The sequence below is a fragment of the Schistocerca cancellata genome, chromosome 12 (genome assembly GCF_023864275.1).
Source record: "Schistocerca cancellata isolate TAMUIC-IGC-003103 chromosome 12, iqSchCanc2.1, whole genome shotgun sequence".
NCBI lineage: Eukaryota > Metazoa > Arthropoda > Insecta > Orthoptera > Acrididae > Schistocerca > Schistocerca cancellata.
The window spans coordinates 120535784-120553467 of record NC_064637.1 but is presented as its reverse complement, the minus strand read 5'-3'; the positions used below and the strand labels follow the sequence as shown (position 1 = coordinate 120553467).

Below are 17684 nucleotides of genomic sequence, written 5' to 3'. Positions count from 1 at the left end.
TAATTACATTGCAAGAAGGAAAAATGACAGTCTTTACTCCACAATAAATTCCTCCTTACCACAAAAGGGGTGCAACAGAAGTTTTGATCACTTACCCAGTGACATAAAATGTCTGACAGCAAGCAAAGTTTGAAAACAAAACGAGAAAGTTTCTCCTTGGCGACTCCTCCTGTTCCACAGAAAAATTTACTGTCGTAATGTGTAAAAGGTGGTGGGAATAAATTCATTACTCGTATCGTTTAAAAAAGCTTTATTTACAGATATATTTGTTATCTCAATGTAAAAATGACTCGTTCAGTATCATTACGATTACCTGCATGGGAGATGGAACTAACCAACTAACTGAGCCGACATTCGGATGGATTCGCGCTGCATGGTTCTGTATAAAACAAGCGTTATTCACTGTTATACTGACAATAAACTGCACACCATCAACTACATCTATATCTACATCTACATCTACATCTACATTTATACTCCGCAAGCCACCCAACGGTGTGTGGCGGAGGGCACTTTACGTGCCACTGTCATTACCTTCCGTTCCTGTTCCAGACGCGTATGGTTCGCGGGAAGAACAACTGTCTGAAAGCCTCTGTGCTCGCTCTAATCTCTCTAATTTTACATTCGTGATCTCCTCGGGAGGTATAAGTAGGGGGAAGCAATATATTCGATACCTCATCCAGAAACGCACCCTCTCGAAACTTGGCGAGCAAGCTACACCGCGATGCAGAGCGCCTCTCTTGCAGAGTCTGCCACTTGAGTTTGTTAAACATCTCCGTAACGCTATCACGGTTACGAAATAACCCTGTGACGAAACGCGCCGCTCTTCTTTGGATACATCTACATCTAAATCTACATCTACGAGAGTACTTTGCAGTTCACACTTAAGTGTCTGGCAGAGGATTCATCGAACCGCTTCCACGCAATTTCTCTACCATTCCAGTCTCGAACATCTCGCTGGAAAAGCGATCCTTTAAATCGTATCGTGTTAGTTCTAATAACTCTTATTTTACAGGAATGTCCATTTCTCCCTCTGTAGTTGGGCTTCAACAAAATGTCTTCGCATTCGGAGGAGAGCGTTGATTTCTCCCTCCGTAGATGGGCGTGAACAAAATGTTCTCGCATTCGGAGAAGATCGTTGGAGATAATAACTGCCACCTCAACTCTCGTATCACATCCGTGACACTATCTCTCTTATTTTGCGATAATACTAAACGAGCTGTCCTTCCGTCAATCCTATCTGGTACGAACCAGATTGCGTACAGCGGTAGTCCGGAAAAGGACGAACTAGCGAAGTTAGGCAGTCTCTTAACTGAACTTGTTGCATATTCTGCTCTGCCAATAAAACGTATTTTTTGGTTCGCCTTCCCCTCAGCATTACCCGAGTCATCGTTCCAATTTAAATTATTCGTAATTGTAATCCGTAAGTACTTAGTTGATCAAACTTCGTGTCACTTACCGTGCGACTGAAATGTAGCTGATTCCTTTCAGTACGCCTGTGGGTGACCTCAAATTTTTTCATTATTTACAGTCGATTGCCATATTTTGCACCACAAAGATATCATCTCTAAATCATTTTGCAATTGGTTTTGATCATCTGATGACTTTACAAGATGGTAAATGACAGCATCATTTGCAAACAATCTGGAAGGTAGGCCCAGATTGCCTCCTGAATAATTTACACAGATTAAAAACAGCAGAGGACACACAGCACTTCTGTTCTATTCGATGATTTTTCATGAATTAGTACGAACTGTGAGGTTTCTGACAGGAAATAACGAATCTAGTTACACAACTGAAGCGATACGAACGCAGTGCGAACAAGTCGCTCTTGAGGAACGGTGTCTTCTGGAAATCTAGAAATTTCTGATCCCCTGTCTATAGCCCTCATTACTTCGTGCGAGTAAAGAGCTAATTGTTAAAATTCATGGAGAAATCTTAATTTATTTGGCATAATTAAGCCGGTATAATAGACAGGAAAATCATACCATAATTTGAACAAAAGTAATTTGCCATTTTGCTCTTACTACAATACTTAAAAAAGTCTCACAATAATAACTATGTACGATAATTTTTTATTGCGAGCAACTTTTTAAGTGCTATGGTAGGCTTAAAGGAGCAAATTACTTTTATATTTTAAACATAGCTGCACAACAGCAACGGTTCACGTAATAAAATTATAAACAGCCGACCAGTTGCAATGGATAAAGAAATTCTTTACCTAGGTTTCGACAAATATAAATTCGTCTTCTTCAGAAGGTAGCAATTTTACATTAGTAAGGACTAATGTACCATCACCGTTTTTACAATTGTCGGCATAGATCCATGTGTCAAAAATAAATTACTTTTGTTCAAATTATGGTAGAACTTTGCTGCCGTAAGTTCGATAATTGTCATTGACCCAAACCAGTAGCGAATCGTGCAAAATAAATGACAGCTGACGGTGCAACCGTGACTTTTAACAATTATTTGGCGGCTGAACAGCACCACCTGCAAACATATATAATGAGCGAGATGTTTTGCGAAAAATCGATATTTTCTGAATCCGTGCTAACTGTGTGTCAATAGATCTTTTCTACGAGATAATTCATAATGTTCGAAAACAATGTATTTTCCAAAATCCTACCGCAAATCGACTTTGGTACAACTCTGTCGATCAGTGGATTACTCCTACTTCCTTTCTTGAGTGTTGGTGTGACTTGTGCAAATTTCCTTTATTTAGGTACGGATCTTTCAGTGAGTGAGCAGTTCTATATGATTGCTAAGTATGGAGCCATTATATCGACATACTCTGAAAGGAATTTCATTGATAGACAATCTGGAAAACATGCCTTCATTAAGCGATTCGAGGTTCTTCGCTACAGAGCGGATATCTGTTTCTTAGGTGCTCATGGCGGCAGAGCAGTTCTTGATTCGAATTCTGGAATATTTACTCTGTATTCGACGGTGAAGGAATTTCGGAAATCGTATTTAGTAATTCTGTTTTAGTGGCGCCGTCATCGGTAACAGCCGGCCACTGTGGTCGAGCGGTTCTAGGCGCTTCGGTCGGGAACCACGCTGCTGCTACTGTCGCAGGTTCGAATCCTGCCACGAGCATGGATGTGTGTGATGTCCTTAGGTTAGCTAGATTTAAGTAGTTCTAAGTCTAAGGGACTGATGACCTCAGCTGTTAAGTCCCATAGTGCTTAGAGCCATTTGAGCCATAGGTTGTGAAGGCAGTGAACACACTGATGTAGCTATGAGTAATGGGCTCTTGCAGGCCGATTTTTGAGACTGGCCTTCATGGAGTTCTTAAAGACACTTGTCCGTGCGATTCCGGCATCCAATCTCGTACTTGACTTTTCTGGTCTCCAATCATTGTCTCTTGAACATTTATGATGTTATCCCCCGTTCGAATACTTTTTGAAAGTACAGACCCCGTGCACACACATTTCTCTTGGAGTCTATGGGTAGTTAAATAGCTCGGAGGACCCACGAAATTTTTTTCTCAGTATTGGCTGATGAGATTCGTACCCACAGTTAAAGAGAAGAAGAATTACAGGGTCTATTGAAAGGAATGAACAATGTAATGAGTAAATAATGTGGACTAAGGGTAAGCTGAAGAAAGATGAAAGTAATAACAAATGAAATTAGCGATAAACTTAATATACACTCCTGGAAATGGAAAAAAGAACACATTGACACCGGTGTGTCAGACCCACCATACTTGCTCCGGACACTGCGAGAGGGCTGTACAAGCAATGATCACGCACGGCACAGCGGACACACCAGGAACCGCGGTGTTGGCCGTCGAATGGCGCTAGCTGCGCAGCATTTGTGCACCGCCGCCGTCAGTGTCAGCAGTTTGCCGTGGCATACGGAGCTCCATCGTAGTCTTTAACACTGGTAGCATGCCGCGACAGCGTGGACGTGAACCGTATGTGCAGTTGACGGACTTTGAGCAAGGGCGTATAGTGGGCATGCGGGAGGCCGGGTGGACGTACCGCCGAATTGCTCAACACGTGTGGCGTGAGGTCTCCACAGTACATCGATGTTGTCGCCAGTGGTCGGTGGAAGGTGCACGTGCCCGTCGACCTGGGACCGGACCGCAGCGACGCACGGATGCACGCCAAGACCGTAGGATCCTACGCAGTGCCGTAGGGGACCGCACCGCCACTTCCCAGCAAATTAGGGACACTGTTGCTCCTGGGGTATCGGTGAGGACCATTCGCAACCGTCTCCATGAACCTGGGCTACGGTCCCGCACACCGTTAGGCCGTCTTCCGCTCACGCCCCAACATCGTGCAGCCCGCCTCCAGTGGTGTCGCGACAGGCGTGAATGGAGGGACGAATGGAGACGAGTCGTCTTCAGCGATGAGAGTCGCTTCTGCCTTGGTGCCAATGATGGCCGTATGCGTGTTTGGCGCCGTGCAGGTGAGCGCCACAATCAGGACTGCATACGACCGAGGCACACAGGGCCAACACCCGGCGATCTCCTACACTGGCCGTACACCACTGGTGATCGTCGAGGGGACACTGAATAGTGCACGGTACATCCAAACCGTCATCGAACCCATCGTTCTACAATTCCTAGACCGGCAAGGGAACTTGCTGTTCCAACAGGACAATGCACGTCCGCATGTATCCCGTGCCACCCAACGTGCTCTAGAAGGTGTAAGTCAACTACCCTGGCCAGCAAGATCTCCGGATCTGTCCCCCATTGAGCATGTTTGGGACTGGATGAAGCGTCGTCTCACGCGGTCTGCACGTCCAGCACGAACGCTGGTCCAACTGAGGCGCCAGGTGGAAATGGCATGGCAAGCCGTTCCACAGTACTACATCCAGCATCTCTACGATCGTCTCCATGGGAGAATAGCAGCCTGCATTGCTGCGAAAGGTGGATATACACTGTACTAGTGCCGACATTGTGCATGCTCTGTTGCCTGTGTCTATGTGCCTGTGGTTCTGTCAGTGTGATCATGTGATGTATCTGACACCAGGAATGTGTCAATAAAGTTTCCCCTTCCTGGGACAATGAATTTACGGTGTTCTTATTTCAATTTCCAGGAGTGTATAAACAGCCGAACAGTTGCATTGGATATAGAAATTCTTTACTTAGGTTTCGACAAATATAAATTTGTCTTCTTCAGAAGGTAGCAATTTTATATTAGTGAGGACTAATGTACCATCACCGTTTTTACAATTGTCGGCATAGATCCATGTGTCAAAAATAAATTACTTTTGTTCAAATTATGGTAGAAATTTCCTGCCGTAAGTTCGATAATTGTCATTGACCGAAACCAGTAGCGAATCGTGCAAAATAAACGACAGCTGAAGGTGCAACCGTGACTTTTAACAATTATTTGGCGGCTGAACAGCACCACCTGCAAACATATATAATGAGCTAGTTGTTTTGCGAAAAATCGATATTTTCTGAATCCGTGCTGACTGTGTGTCAATAGATCTTTTCTACGAGATAACTCATAATGTTCGAACACAATGTATTTTCCAAAATCCTACCGCAAATCGACTTTGGCACAACTCTGTCGATCAGTGGATTACTCCTACTTCCTTTCTTGAGTGTTGGTGTGACTTGTGCAAATTTCCTTTATTTAGGTACGGATCTTTCAGTGAGTGAGCAGTTCTATACGATTGCTAAGTATGGAGCCATTATATCGACATACTCTGAAAGGAATTTCATTGATAGACAATCTGGAAAACATGCCTTCATTAAGCGATTCGAGGTTCTTCGCTAGAGAGTGAATATCTGTTTCTTAGATGCTCATGGCGGCAGAGCAGTTCTTGATTCGAATTCTGGAATATTTACTCTGTATTCGACGGTGAAGGAATTTCGGAAATCGTATTTAGTAATTCTGTTTTAGTGGCGCCGTCATCGGTAACAGCCGGCCACTGTGGTCGAGCGGTTCTAGGCGCTTCGGTCGGGAACCACGCTGCTGCTACTGTCGCAGGTTCGAATCCTGCCTCGAGCATGGATGTGTGTGATGTCCTTAGGTTAGTTAGATTTAAGTAGTTCTAAGTCTATGGGACTGATGACCTCAGCTGTTAAGTCCCATAGTGCTTAGAGCCATTTGAGCCATATTACCCTCACTATTGCGTTGTGAAGGCAGTGAACACACTGATGTAGCTATGAGTAATGGGCTCTTGCAGGCCGATTTTTGAGACTGAACTAGAGACTGGCCTTCTTGGAGTTCTTAAAGACACTTGTCCGCGCGATTCCGGCATCCAATCTCGTACTTGACTTTTCTGGTCTCCAACCATTGTCTCTTGAACATTTATGATGTTATCCCCCGTTCGAATACTTTTTGAAAGTACAGACCCCGTGCACACACATTTCTCTTGGAGTCTATGGGTAGTTAAATAGCTCGGAGGACCCACGAAATTTTTTTCTCACTATTGGCTGATGAGATTCCTACCCACAGTTAAAGAGAAGAAGAATTACAGGGTCTATTGAAGGGAATGAACAATACAGGGCTATTACAAATGATTGAAGCGATTTCATAAATTCACTGTAGCTCCGTTCATTGACATATGGTCACGACACACTACAGATACGTAGAAAAACTCATAAAGTTTTGTTCCGCTGAAGCCGCACTTCAGGTTTCTGCCGCCAGAGCGCTCGAGAGCGAGGTGAGACAAAATGGCGACAGGAGCCGAGAAAGCGTATGTCGTGCTTGAAATGCACTCACATCAGTCAGTCTTAACAGTGCAACGACACTTCAGGACGAAGTTAAACAAAGATCCACCAACTGCTAACTCCATTCGGCGATGGCGCAGTTTAAAGCTTCTGGATGCCTCTGTAAGGGTAAGTCAACGGGTCGGCCTGCAGTGAGCGAAGAAACGGTTGAACGCGTGCGGGCAAGTTTCACGCGTAGCCCGCGGAAAATTGGCTCATGCCACAACTGGAGACCGACAGCGCCGACTTCATCTTTCAACAGGATGGTGCTCCACCGCACTTCCATCATGATGTTCGGCATTTCTGAAACAGGAGATTGGAAAACCGATGGATCGGTCGTGGTGGAGATCATGATCAGCAATTCATGTCATGGCCTCCACGCTCTCCCGACTTAACCCCATGCGATTTCTTTCTGTGGGGTTATGTGAAAGATTCAGTGTTTAAACCTCCTCTACCAAGAAACGTGCCAGAACTGCGAGCTCGCATCAACGATGCTTTCGAACTCATTGATGGGGACATGCTGCGCCGAGTGTGGGAGGAACTTGATTATCGGCTTGATGTCTGCCGAATCACTAAAGGAGCACATATCGAACATTTTTGAATGCCTAAAAAAAGTTTTTGAGTTTTTGTATGGGTGTGCAAAGCATTGTGGAAATATCTCAAATAATAAAGTTATTGTAGAGCTATGAAATCGCTTCAATCATTTGTGACAACCCTGTATAATGAGTGAATAATGTGGACTAAGGGTAAGCTGAAGAAAGATGAAAGTAATAACAAATGAAATTAGCGATAAACTTAATATAGATAATAGGAACCACGAAGCGGTCGAAGTTAAAGAATTCTGCTATCTAGGCAACGAATCAACTCATGATGGACAGAGCAAGGAGATATAAAAAGCGGACGAGCACTGGCAGAAAGGACATTCCTGTCCAAAAGAAGTCCACTAGTACCAAACATAGTTTTTAATTAGAGAAAGAACTTTCTGAGAATGTACGTTTCGAGAACAGCATTGTATGGTAGTGAAACAAGAGCTGTGGGAAAACCGGAACAGAGTGGAATCGAAGCGTTTGAGATGTGGTGCTATTCGAGGATGTGAAAATTAGATGGCTCACAAGATACGGACTCAAGAAGTTCCACGCAGAATCGGCGAAGGAGGGAACACTTAGAAGATGAAGGAACAGTATTGTTATTATTATTCTTCTCGCGTCAGAGACGTATATAAAACGCAGTTTATAGAATTATTGATAGATCAACACGACTTATATAATCTCTGACCAAAAGTTTGCAACGTGGAGCGCATTTTCCGTTGCCTGGTAAAGGTCATCTTCTGTGCTGTTGCACTGAAGCATATGTTGAACAGCCTGTTCTCCCCCGCAAAAAAAAAAAAAAAAAAAAAAAAAAAAAAAAAAAAAAAAAAAAAAAAAAAAAATGGTTCAAATGGCTCTGAGCACTATGGGACTTAACTACTGAGGTCATCAGTCCCCTAGAACTTAGAACTACTTAAACCTAACTAACCTAAAGACGTCACACACATCCATGCCCGAGGCAGGATTCGAACCTGCGACCGTAGCGGTCACGCGGTTCCAAACTGACGCGCTTAGAACCGCACGGCCACACCGGCCGGTTCTCCCCCGCAGTCGCCGGCTGGAGTGGCCGAGCGGTTCTAGGCGCTACAGCCTGGAACAGCACGACCGATACCGTCGCAGGTTCGAATCCTGTCTCGGGCATGGATGTGTGTGATGTCCTTAGGTTAGTTAGGTATAAGTAGTTCTAAGTTCTAGGGACTGATGACCTGAGAAGTTAAGTCCCATAGTGCTCAGAGCTATTTGAACCATTTGAACCCCCGCAGTCACATTGGGTTTCGTTTCCCCATTTTGTCAGGTTAGCCCGTTATCTGCCCACTCCTGACCTCATCCTATTCAAGGGCTTCCATATTGGCCAATTCTAATCATGACCAGGGACTAAAGATTCTGAAAGTCTTTTTCAAGCAGTAAGGTGAGATGTCTCGTCCTTCCATAGTTGGAGTCTGGCTTTTTCATCAGCGGTTGTTAGATCCTCCGATGTTCTGAGAGAAACCTTTCCCTGACCTTAGCCGTTGTGGGTAGGGTTGTTGTCCATGCATGAGATGCGTTTTTCTCTGCTCCAGTTTCGTTCTTTCCCTGTTTACTGCTGCTTATCTTTGAACAGGAGGTGGTGCAATTTCTGCAAGGTGTTAGAGCCATCCAACTGGAACTAATTTCAAGCACCCTCTTATAATTCTGCATGGGTCGTTTAGGGCAATATCACCTGTTTGGCTTGTATTGATTTGTACTAAATGGGACAGGCATACTCTGGAGTAGCATAACGTCATAGCAGCAGTTCGGATGGTTTCAGATTGACTGCCCCACTGTGATCCGGCCAGTTTAATCAGTAGGTTGTTTCTAGTGGAGACTTTTGACTTGAAATTCATGAAGTGTTCTTCGAACTATAGAGTTGTCGAGTGTTATTCCTAGGTATTCTGGAGTGGGACAATGTTCCAATTCAACCCCTGACCATTCTATCTTCAACTTGCGGGAGGTTTTCCTATTTTTCCGATGGAAAGCACACGCAGGAACAGTTTGATAGGTTACGTGTTATTTAAGAAGGACGTCATCTTTACGCCAGTGACTGTTATAAGTTTTTATCACACTATTGCAATTGCGGCCTTGGATCATTATCAAGTGCTGATGTTATGGCTTTAAGCCATGTCAACATAATGTAAGCTGACACATTTGTATGTCGTTGTCAATACTGTTAACTACACTCGTAACGTTGTTACACAGTGCGAGCACACATATTCAAACATCGTAAGACAACATAATCTGTAAAACTTCCTGGCAGATTAAAACTGTGTGCCCGACCGAGACTTGAACTCGGGACCTTTGCCTTTGGAAGGTAGGAGACGAGGTACTGGCAGAAGTAAAGCTGTGAGTACCGGGCGTGAGTCGTGCTTCGGTAGCTCAGTTGGTAGAGCACTTGCCCGCGAAAGGCAAAGGTCCCGAGTTCGAGTCTCGGTCGGGCACACAGTTTTAATCTGCCAGGAAGTTTCATATCAGCGCACACTCCGCTGCAGAGTGAAAATCTCATTCTGGAAACGTAATCTGTAAGTGCACATGTTCGTTAAACCACCACTAGTCACAAATGCTTGATAATGGCCTAAGGCCGAAACTGCAATAGTGTAATAAAAACTTACAACAGGCACTGGCGTAAAGATTATGTCCTTCAAAAAATTTTTATGTCTGTGAATCCCAGCTACAACAAGTTTATTCGTTTGTTATTTAAGAGATCAGGGGGGAAAATTGGGAGTAGGGCAGCGGGGGGGGGGGGGGGAGAAAGGAGGAGCCTTCTGCGAGGATTAAGCGCTCTTCCGCACTCTGTTTGTTTCAAGGCTGATAACCGCAACGATCGAAGCTGTGACACCGTTGCATGCATACAAATGGTTTAATCCGGAAGACCACCGGATGCATCAGGTTATTTGTAGTTGGAAACGCGTCCCCGCAGTTCTACACGTGTTGTGAAGGCTGGACACTCCCTTACATCTTGAAACACCGAGAGTTGCTTCTAGATTGACCTTGAGTGCCGCAACCAGCGTGTAAGTGGTTACAGAAGAGTTTTGTTCTCCTCCCATATCGGGTACGCGCACAAACTGCTTTACTCCCTGCACCATGAATACGAGGGGCTGCATGCGATGTTAACGGTAACCTTAAAAAAAAAAAAAAAATAAACTTCCCTCGTCAATAAACGTATTTGTTTCGAGCTATATTTCTGCAGTCTTTGAACACTTCGAAGTCCCGGCGCAATAGTATCTTAGCACACCGCTAGAGGCAGGCACGAATACGAGGTTCTGTTCTCGAGGAAGGGGGCGGGGGGGGGGGGGGGTGCTGATCACAGTTTGCGACCCACCCCTCCCAAATACAGGGTTGTTTAATAAGATGTTACCTCTCATATCGAACCACATAATTTTAAATTATCTCATGTCGTAGACTAGAGATTGAGTCCCGACTTAGCATGGGAGGGAGAAGGAAGGTAGCTCCTCGGATGAAGGTCTTTTGGGTTACCCTCAATAGCAAGAAAGAAATTTCAGTAATGGTTTCATATGGATCCCCCGAGCTGTGTAACTGCCCATCGACTGCATGAGAAATTTGTGTGCACAGGCTCTCTAAAGGAAACACTGTACTTTCAAGAAGTATTCGAATGGGAGGTAAGATCATAAATGTTCAAGGTACAATGATTAGTGTTACGGCGTAAGGTCAAGCGCTTGCACGCCAGTCGGGAACGATAGAGAAGAGATGGCTGTGAGAAGGAGTCAGTTAGTAGCACGCTGACCGGACCTCCCTCCAGGATGACAACGCGACAGCAGAGGCCCGTATGTGAAGAGGACGTAAGCGCCGCGACCGACTGGTGACGGTCCAGTTCAATAGTAACTTGTATAGCAGCGTCAACGCTTGTCACTACACTTGTACTTTTTATGTATCACAGACTAGGAATTGTCTATACTGAAGAAAATTGCTTATTTCGTATGACATCTCTTGCTTGCGACACAAATGTGTAATTGCAAAAGTTAAAAAAGCACTCTGTCTTCAGGCCACGAGTGGCCTACCGAGACCATCCGACCGCCGTGTCATCCTCAGGAGGGATGCAGATAGGAGGGGCGTGCGGTCAGCACACCGCTCTACCGGTCGTTGTGATGGTATTCTTGACCGAAGCCGCTACTATTCGGTCGAGTAGCTCCACAATTGGCATCACGAAAAATGGCAACAGCGCATGGCGGCCTGGATGGTCACCCATCCAAGTGCCGACCACGTCCGACAGCGCTTAACTATGGTGATCCGACGGGAACCGGTGTAGCCACTGAGGCAAGGCCGTTGCCAATTGCAAAAGTTTTGTAAATTTCTTTGTCATAAAACTCATTAATACGATTTGTCTGAATGTTTGTCTAGCTTACTGAGTATGAAGACTTCATAGACACCACAATTAGGAGCCCAGGAGCCTCAAGTACGAGATTAGGATTGGACTCCGAAACAGAACGGACAAGTGCCGTTAAGAATTCTCCAACTGGAAATGACGCCCTAGCTGACAAAACTGCTCGCGCACGAGCTTCAGAAGTATTATTAGAAAATACACTCCTGGAAATGGAAAAAAGAACACATTGACACCGGTGTGTCAGACCCACCATACTTGATCCGGACACTGCGAGAGGGCTGTACAAGCAATGATCACACGCACGGCACAGCGGACACACCAGGAACCGCGGTGTTGGCCGTCGAATGGCGCTAGCTGCGCAGCATTTGTGCCCCGCCGCCGTCAGTGTCAGCCAGTTTGCCGTGGCATAAGGAGCTCAATCGCAGTATTTAACACTGGTAGCATGCCGCGACAGCGTGGACGTGAACCGTATGTGCAGTTGACGGCCTTTTTGCGAGGGCGTATAGTGGGCATGCGGGAGGCCGGGTGGACGTACCGCCGAATTGCTCAACACGTGGGGCGTGAGGTCGCCACAGTACATCGATGTTGTCGCCAGTGGTCGGCGGAAGGTGCACGTGCCCGTCGACCTGGGACCGGACCGCAGCGACGCACGGATGCACGCCAAGACCGTAGGATCCTAGGCAGTGCCGTAGGGGACCGCACCGCCACTTCCCAGCAAATTAGGGACACTGTTGCTCCTGGGGTATCGGCGAGGACCATTCGCAACCGTCTCCATGAAGCTGGGCTACGGTCCCGCACACCGTTAGGCCGTCTTCCGCTCACGCCCCAACATCGTGCAGCCCGCCTCCAGTGGTGTCGCGACAGGCGTGAATGGAGGGACGAATGGAGACGTGTCGTCTTCAGCGATGAGAGTCGCTTCTGCCTTGGTGCCAATGATGGTCGTATGCGTGTTTGGCGCCGTGCAGGTGAGCGCCACAATCAGGACTGCATACGACCGAGGCACACAGGGCCAACACCCGGCATCATGGTGTGGGGAGCGATCTCCTACACTAGCCGTACACCATTGGTGATCGTCGAGGGGACACTGAATAGTGCACGGTACATCCAAACCGTCATCGAACCCATCGTTCTACCATTCCTAGACCGGCAAGGGAACTTGCTGTTCCAACAGGACAATGCACATCCGCATGTATCCTGTGCCACCCAACGTGCTCTAGAAGGTGTAAGTCAACTACCCTGGCCAGCAAGATCTCCGGATCTGTCCCCCATTGAGCATGTTTGGGACTGGATGAAGCGTCGTCTCATGCGGTCTGCGCGTCCAGCACGAACGCTGGTCCAACTGAGGCGCCAGGTGGAAATGGCATGGCAAGCCGTTCCACAGGACTACATCCAGCATCTCTACGATCGTCTCCATGGGAGAATAGCAGCCTGCATTGCTGCGAAAGGTGGATATACACTGTACTAGTGCCGACATTGTGCATGCTCTGTTGCCTGTGTCTATGTGCCTGTGGTTCTGTCAGTGTGATCATGTGATGTATCTGACCCCAGGAATGTGTCAATAAAGTTTCCCCTTCCTGGGACAATGAATTCACGGTGTTCTTATTTCAATTTCCAGGAGTGTACGCACATAGATCCTAATGTGTTCTTTATGCCGGATGAAGCCACATTTCATGACAGCGGCAAGGTAAATAAGCACAACTGCGTCACCTGAATTACAGAAAATTCCCATGAAGTAAGGAGCGCACTCGATCCTCTCCCAATTTTAACGCATGGCGTGGCATTTCCAAGGCTCGAGTATTTGGTCTATATTTTTTTAATGCTCAAAGTGTAACGGTTGGTTATTACATAGTGACGTTGCAGAATTTTATTGTTGAATCAAGAACAGTTGCCAGCTTGAGTAACTTAGAAGCAGATGTCCTCTGAGTAGTGAAGCAACTTTTCTCACCTAATAAATGCAAGTTTCCGGTCCGGATTGTATACCAGTTAGGTTCCTTTCAGAGTATGCTGATGCAATAGCTCGATACGTAACAACCATTTACGACCGCTCGCTCGCCGAAATATATGTACGAAAAACTGGAAAGTTGAGTAGGTCACACCAATATTCATGAAAGGCAACAAGAGTAATCCACTAAATTACAGGTACATATCATTAATCTCTATACGCAGCAGGATTTCGGAAAATGTTGTGTTCGAACATTATGCATTACCTCGAGCAGTCTATTGACGCAGTTGACAGGGATTTAGAAAAGGTCGTTCTTGTTAAACTGGTTCTTTACTCACACGAAGTGTTGAGTGCAATAGACAAGAGATTTCAACTTGATTCCGTATTTCTAGATTCCCAGAAGGCTTTTGACTTTGTACCTCACAAGCGCTATTTAATAAAATTGTGTGGTTATGGAATATCGTCGCAGTTATGCGACTGGATTCATGATTTCCTGTCACAGAGGTAACAAAATGAAAATTTTACTCTGCATCGGAGTGTGCGCTGATACGAAACTTCCTGGCAGATTAAGAGTGTTCTCCGAGGTTTGCAGGAGAGCTTCTGTGAGACTTGGCACCTAGGAAACGAGGTACTGGCGAGGACAGAACTGTGAGTAGGGGTCGTGAGTCGTGCTTGGGTAGTTCAGCAGGCAGAGCACTGGCCCGCGAAAGGCAAAGGTCCCGAGTTCGAATCTCGGTTCGGCACACAGTTTTAATCTGCTAGGAGATTTAAGAGAGGTCGCAGTTAATAGTATTTGACAGAAAGTCATCGAGTAACATAGAAGGTAGTGTTATACGATTTGGGAGACAATCTGAGCAGCCATCTTACGTTGTTAGTAAATGGTTGGTTGGTTGGTTGGTTGGTTGTTTGGGGAAGGAGACCAGACAGCGTGGTCATCGGTCTCATCGGATTAGGGAAGGATGGGGAAGGAAGTCGGCCGTGCCCTTTCAGAGGAACCATCCCGGCATTTGCCTGGAGTGATTTAGGGAAATCACGGAAAACCTAAATCAGGATGGCCGGACGCGGGATTGAACCGTCGTCCTCCCGAAATCGAGTCCAGTGTCTAATCACTGCGCCACCTCGCTCGGTTGTTAGTAAATGACAATGTCTTTTACCGTCTAGTAAAATCATGAGAAGTTCAAAACAATTTGGAAAATATATTTGTATGGAGTGAAAATTGACAGTTGACCCTAAATAATAAAAAGTGTGAGGTCATCCACATGAGTGCTACAAGGAATCCCTTAAACTTCGGTTGCACGATAATTCAATTACATTTGCGGACATCTTAAATTGGAAAGAACACACAGAAAATGTTGTGGGGAGGGCGAACCGAAAACTGCATTTTGTTGGAAGAACACTAAGAAGATATAACAGATCTATTAAAGAGACTGCCTATACCACGCTTGTCCGTCCTCTTCTGGAGTACTGCTGTGCGGTGTGGGATCCTTATGACGCAGGATTAACGGAGTACAACGAGAAAGTTCAGTGAAGACTAGCACGGTATGTATAATGGAGAAATGGAGAAGAGAATGTTATGAACATGATGCAGGATTTGGGATGGACATCATTACAACAAACTCGTTTCTCGTTGCGGCGGAATCTTCTCACAAGATTACAACCACAAACTTTATACGCAAAATGCGAAAATATTTTTTTGACGCCGACCTACGTAGGGAGAAACCATCATCATAATGAAATAAGGGAAATCAGAACTTGCACGGAAAGATACAGGTGTTCTTTTTTCCCGCGCGCTTTCGACTTCGAAATAGTAGAGAATCATTGTGAAGGTGGTTCGATTAACCTTCTGCCAGGTACTTACGTGATCTGTAGAGTATCGATATAGATGTAAATATAGATAAACTTCCCATCCGTATCGTAAGATCAGGTTACCACCAGAAAGATGATGCACCACCATATTATTCCTTAGAGGTTAGACATTATTTGGATGAAACTGGTATGATAGGAGCTATGAAGGAGTGTTAAGGTGCCGGGCTAAAATTAATTCAGACATCCTTTAAAAAGTTATTAACAAGCAATTCTTAATCAACAGTTATTTCAAAACGAGTTTCGGCAGTTCATTATGCCACTACAGGCCCCGTGGACAAGCTGAACGTCCAGAATGAGATTTTCACTCTGCAGCGGAGTGTGCGCTGATATGAAACTTACTGGCAGATTAAAACTGTGTGGCGGACCGAGACTTGAACTCGGGACCTTTGCCTCTCGCGGGCAAGTGCTCTACCAACTGAGCTACCAAAGCGCGACTCACAACCCGTCCTCACAGCTTAAATTCTGCTAGTACCTCGTCTCCTACCTTCCAAAGTTCACAGAAGCTCTTCTGCGAACCTAGCAGAACTAGTACTCCTGGAAGAAAGGATATTGCGGAGACATGGCTTAGCCACGGCCTGGGGGATGTTTACAGAATGAAATTTACACTCTGCGCCGGAGTGTGCGCTGATATGAAACTTCCTGGCAGATTAAAACTGTATGCCGGACCGAGACTCGAACTCGGGACCTTTGCTTCCTGAGCAACCCAAGCACGACTCACGACCCGTCCTAACAGCTTCAATTCTGCCAGTACCTCGCCTCCACCTTGCGTAGCTCAGTTGGTAGAGCACTTGCCCGTGAAAGGCAAAGGTCCCGAGTTCGAGTCTCTGTCCGGCACACAGTTTTAATCGGCCAGGAAGTTTCAAGCTGAACGTCAGATGTGCTTCAGCGTTTGAAAGCATCCATGAACCTAAAGACGACCACAAATTGTGTGTGTTCGTACAAAGTAGTGCGGCTGCTGCAAAGGAATACTGGGCGAATCGATCCCATTGCTCCAAAGTCGTGGCCATATCGTTGCGGATCCTTGCACGATGTCGACGAAAATTCTAGCAAAATAAAAATTGCGTGTGTTACGATAAGCACACATTTTAGTAAGTAGTTCAGTCAGTGCTGAATATGCTGAAAACATTTTAATTTTTGCAGCTTCATTTTGCTTGCATACTGTGATAAATCTCCCACTAAAGGAAAAATTATTTTGTTTTTAAGATGTTGATTCTGACATCGTCGTGTCACATCTGTCACTGTTACCGTCTTAGGATGTCCCTCTCGTGAACGTGTGTGTTGATGAACAGTCCACGTCGTTCTACCGTTTAAGCAATACGTCGTAATAAAACACCTTATCCCTTCCTAAAACACAAAGCTTGTGATGCCTTGATATCTCAGAATGTGTTTTATCAACCGATCCCTTCTTCTGGTCAACGTCGCGCCACAAACTTATTTTCTCCCCAGTTCTGTTCAGCACCTCCTAATTGATTACGTGATCTACTCATCTAATCTTTAACATTCTTCTGTAACATTTCGAAAATTATATTCTGTTCTTTTTTAAACTGTTTGTCATTGATGTTTCACATCCATACACGTCTACACTCCATAAACATAATTTCAGAAAAGACTTCCTAAGACTAATTAATTTTCGATGTTAACAAATTTCTCTTCTTCAGAAACGCTTTCCTTGCTACTGCCAGTCTACATTTATCCTCTCTACTTCTGCCATTATCGGTTAATTTGCTGCCCAAATTGCAAAACTCATTTACTGCTTCATATGTCTTGTGCTCTAATTTAATTGCTTTGCGTCAACTGATTTAATTGGACTATATTCCATTATCATTGTTTTGCTTTCGTTGATGTTGATATTCTATCCGCCTTTCGAGACACTGTCCATTCCGTTCAACTGCTCTTCCAAGTCCTTTGCTGTCTGAGAGAATTACAATGTCATCGGCAAATCTTGAAGTTTTTATTTCTTTTCCTTGAACTTTAATTCCTGCTCTAAATTTTTCTTTGGTCTTTACTGCTGGCTGAATGAACCGATTGAATAACGTCGAAAATAAACTACAACTTTGTCTCACTCCCTTCACAACCACTGCTTCCAAATCATGCCCCTTGCCTCTTGTAACTTCCGTTTGGTTTCTGTACAAGTCGTAAACAGCCTTTCGCTCACTGTATTTTACCATTGCTACCTTCAGAATTTCAAAAAGACTATTCCAGTCAACATTGTCAAAAGCTTTCAGTCTACAAATGCTATAGACATAGGTTTGCCTTTCCCTT

General features: G+C 45.2%; 1 protein-coding gene and 1 pseudogene across 1 annotated transcript in view; both read right to left on the bottom strand.

Annotated features, from left to right (window-relative positions):
- LOC126109899 (sclerostin domain-containing protein 1-like) overlaps positions 1-17684 on the bottom strand; it is a 519785-nt gene that overhangs the window by 452985 nt on the left and 49116 nt on the right. The gene's annotated exons all lie outside the window — the stretch shown is intronic.
- Positions 11444-11561, bottom strand: LOC126110000 (5S ribosomal RNA; annotated as a pseudogene).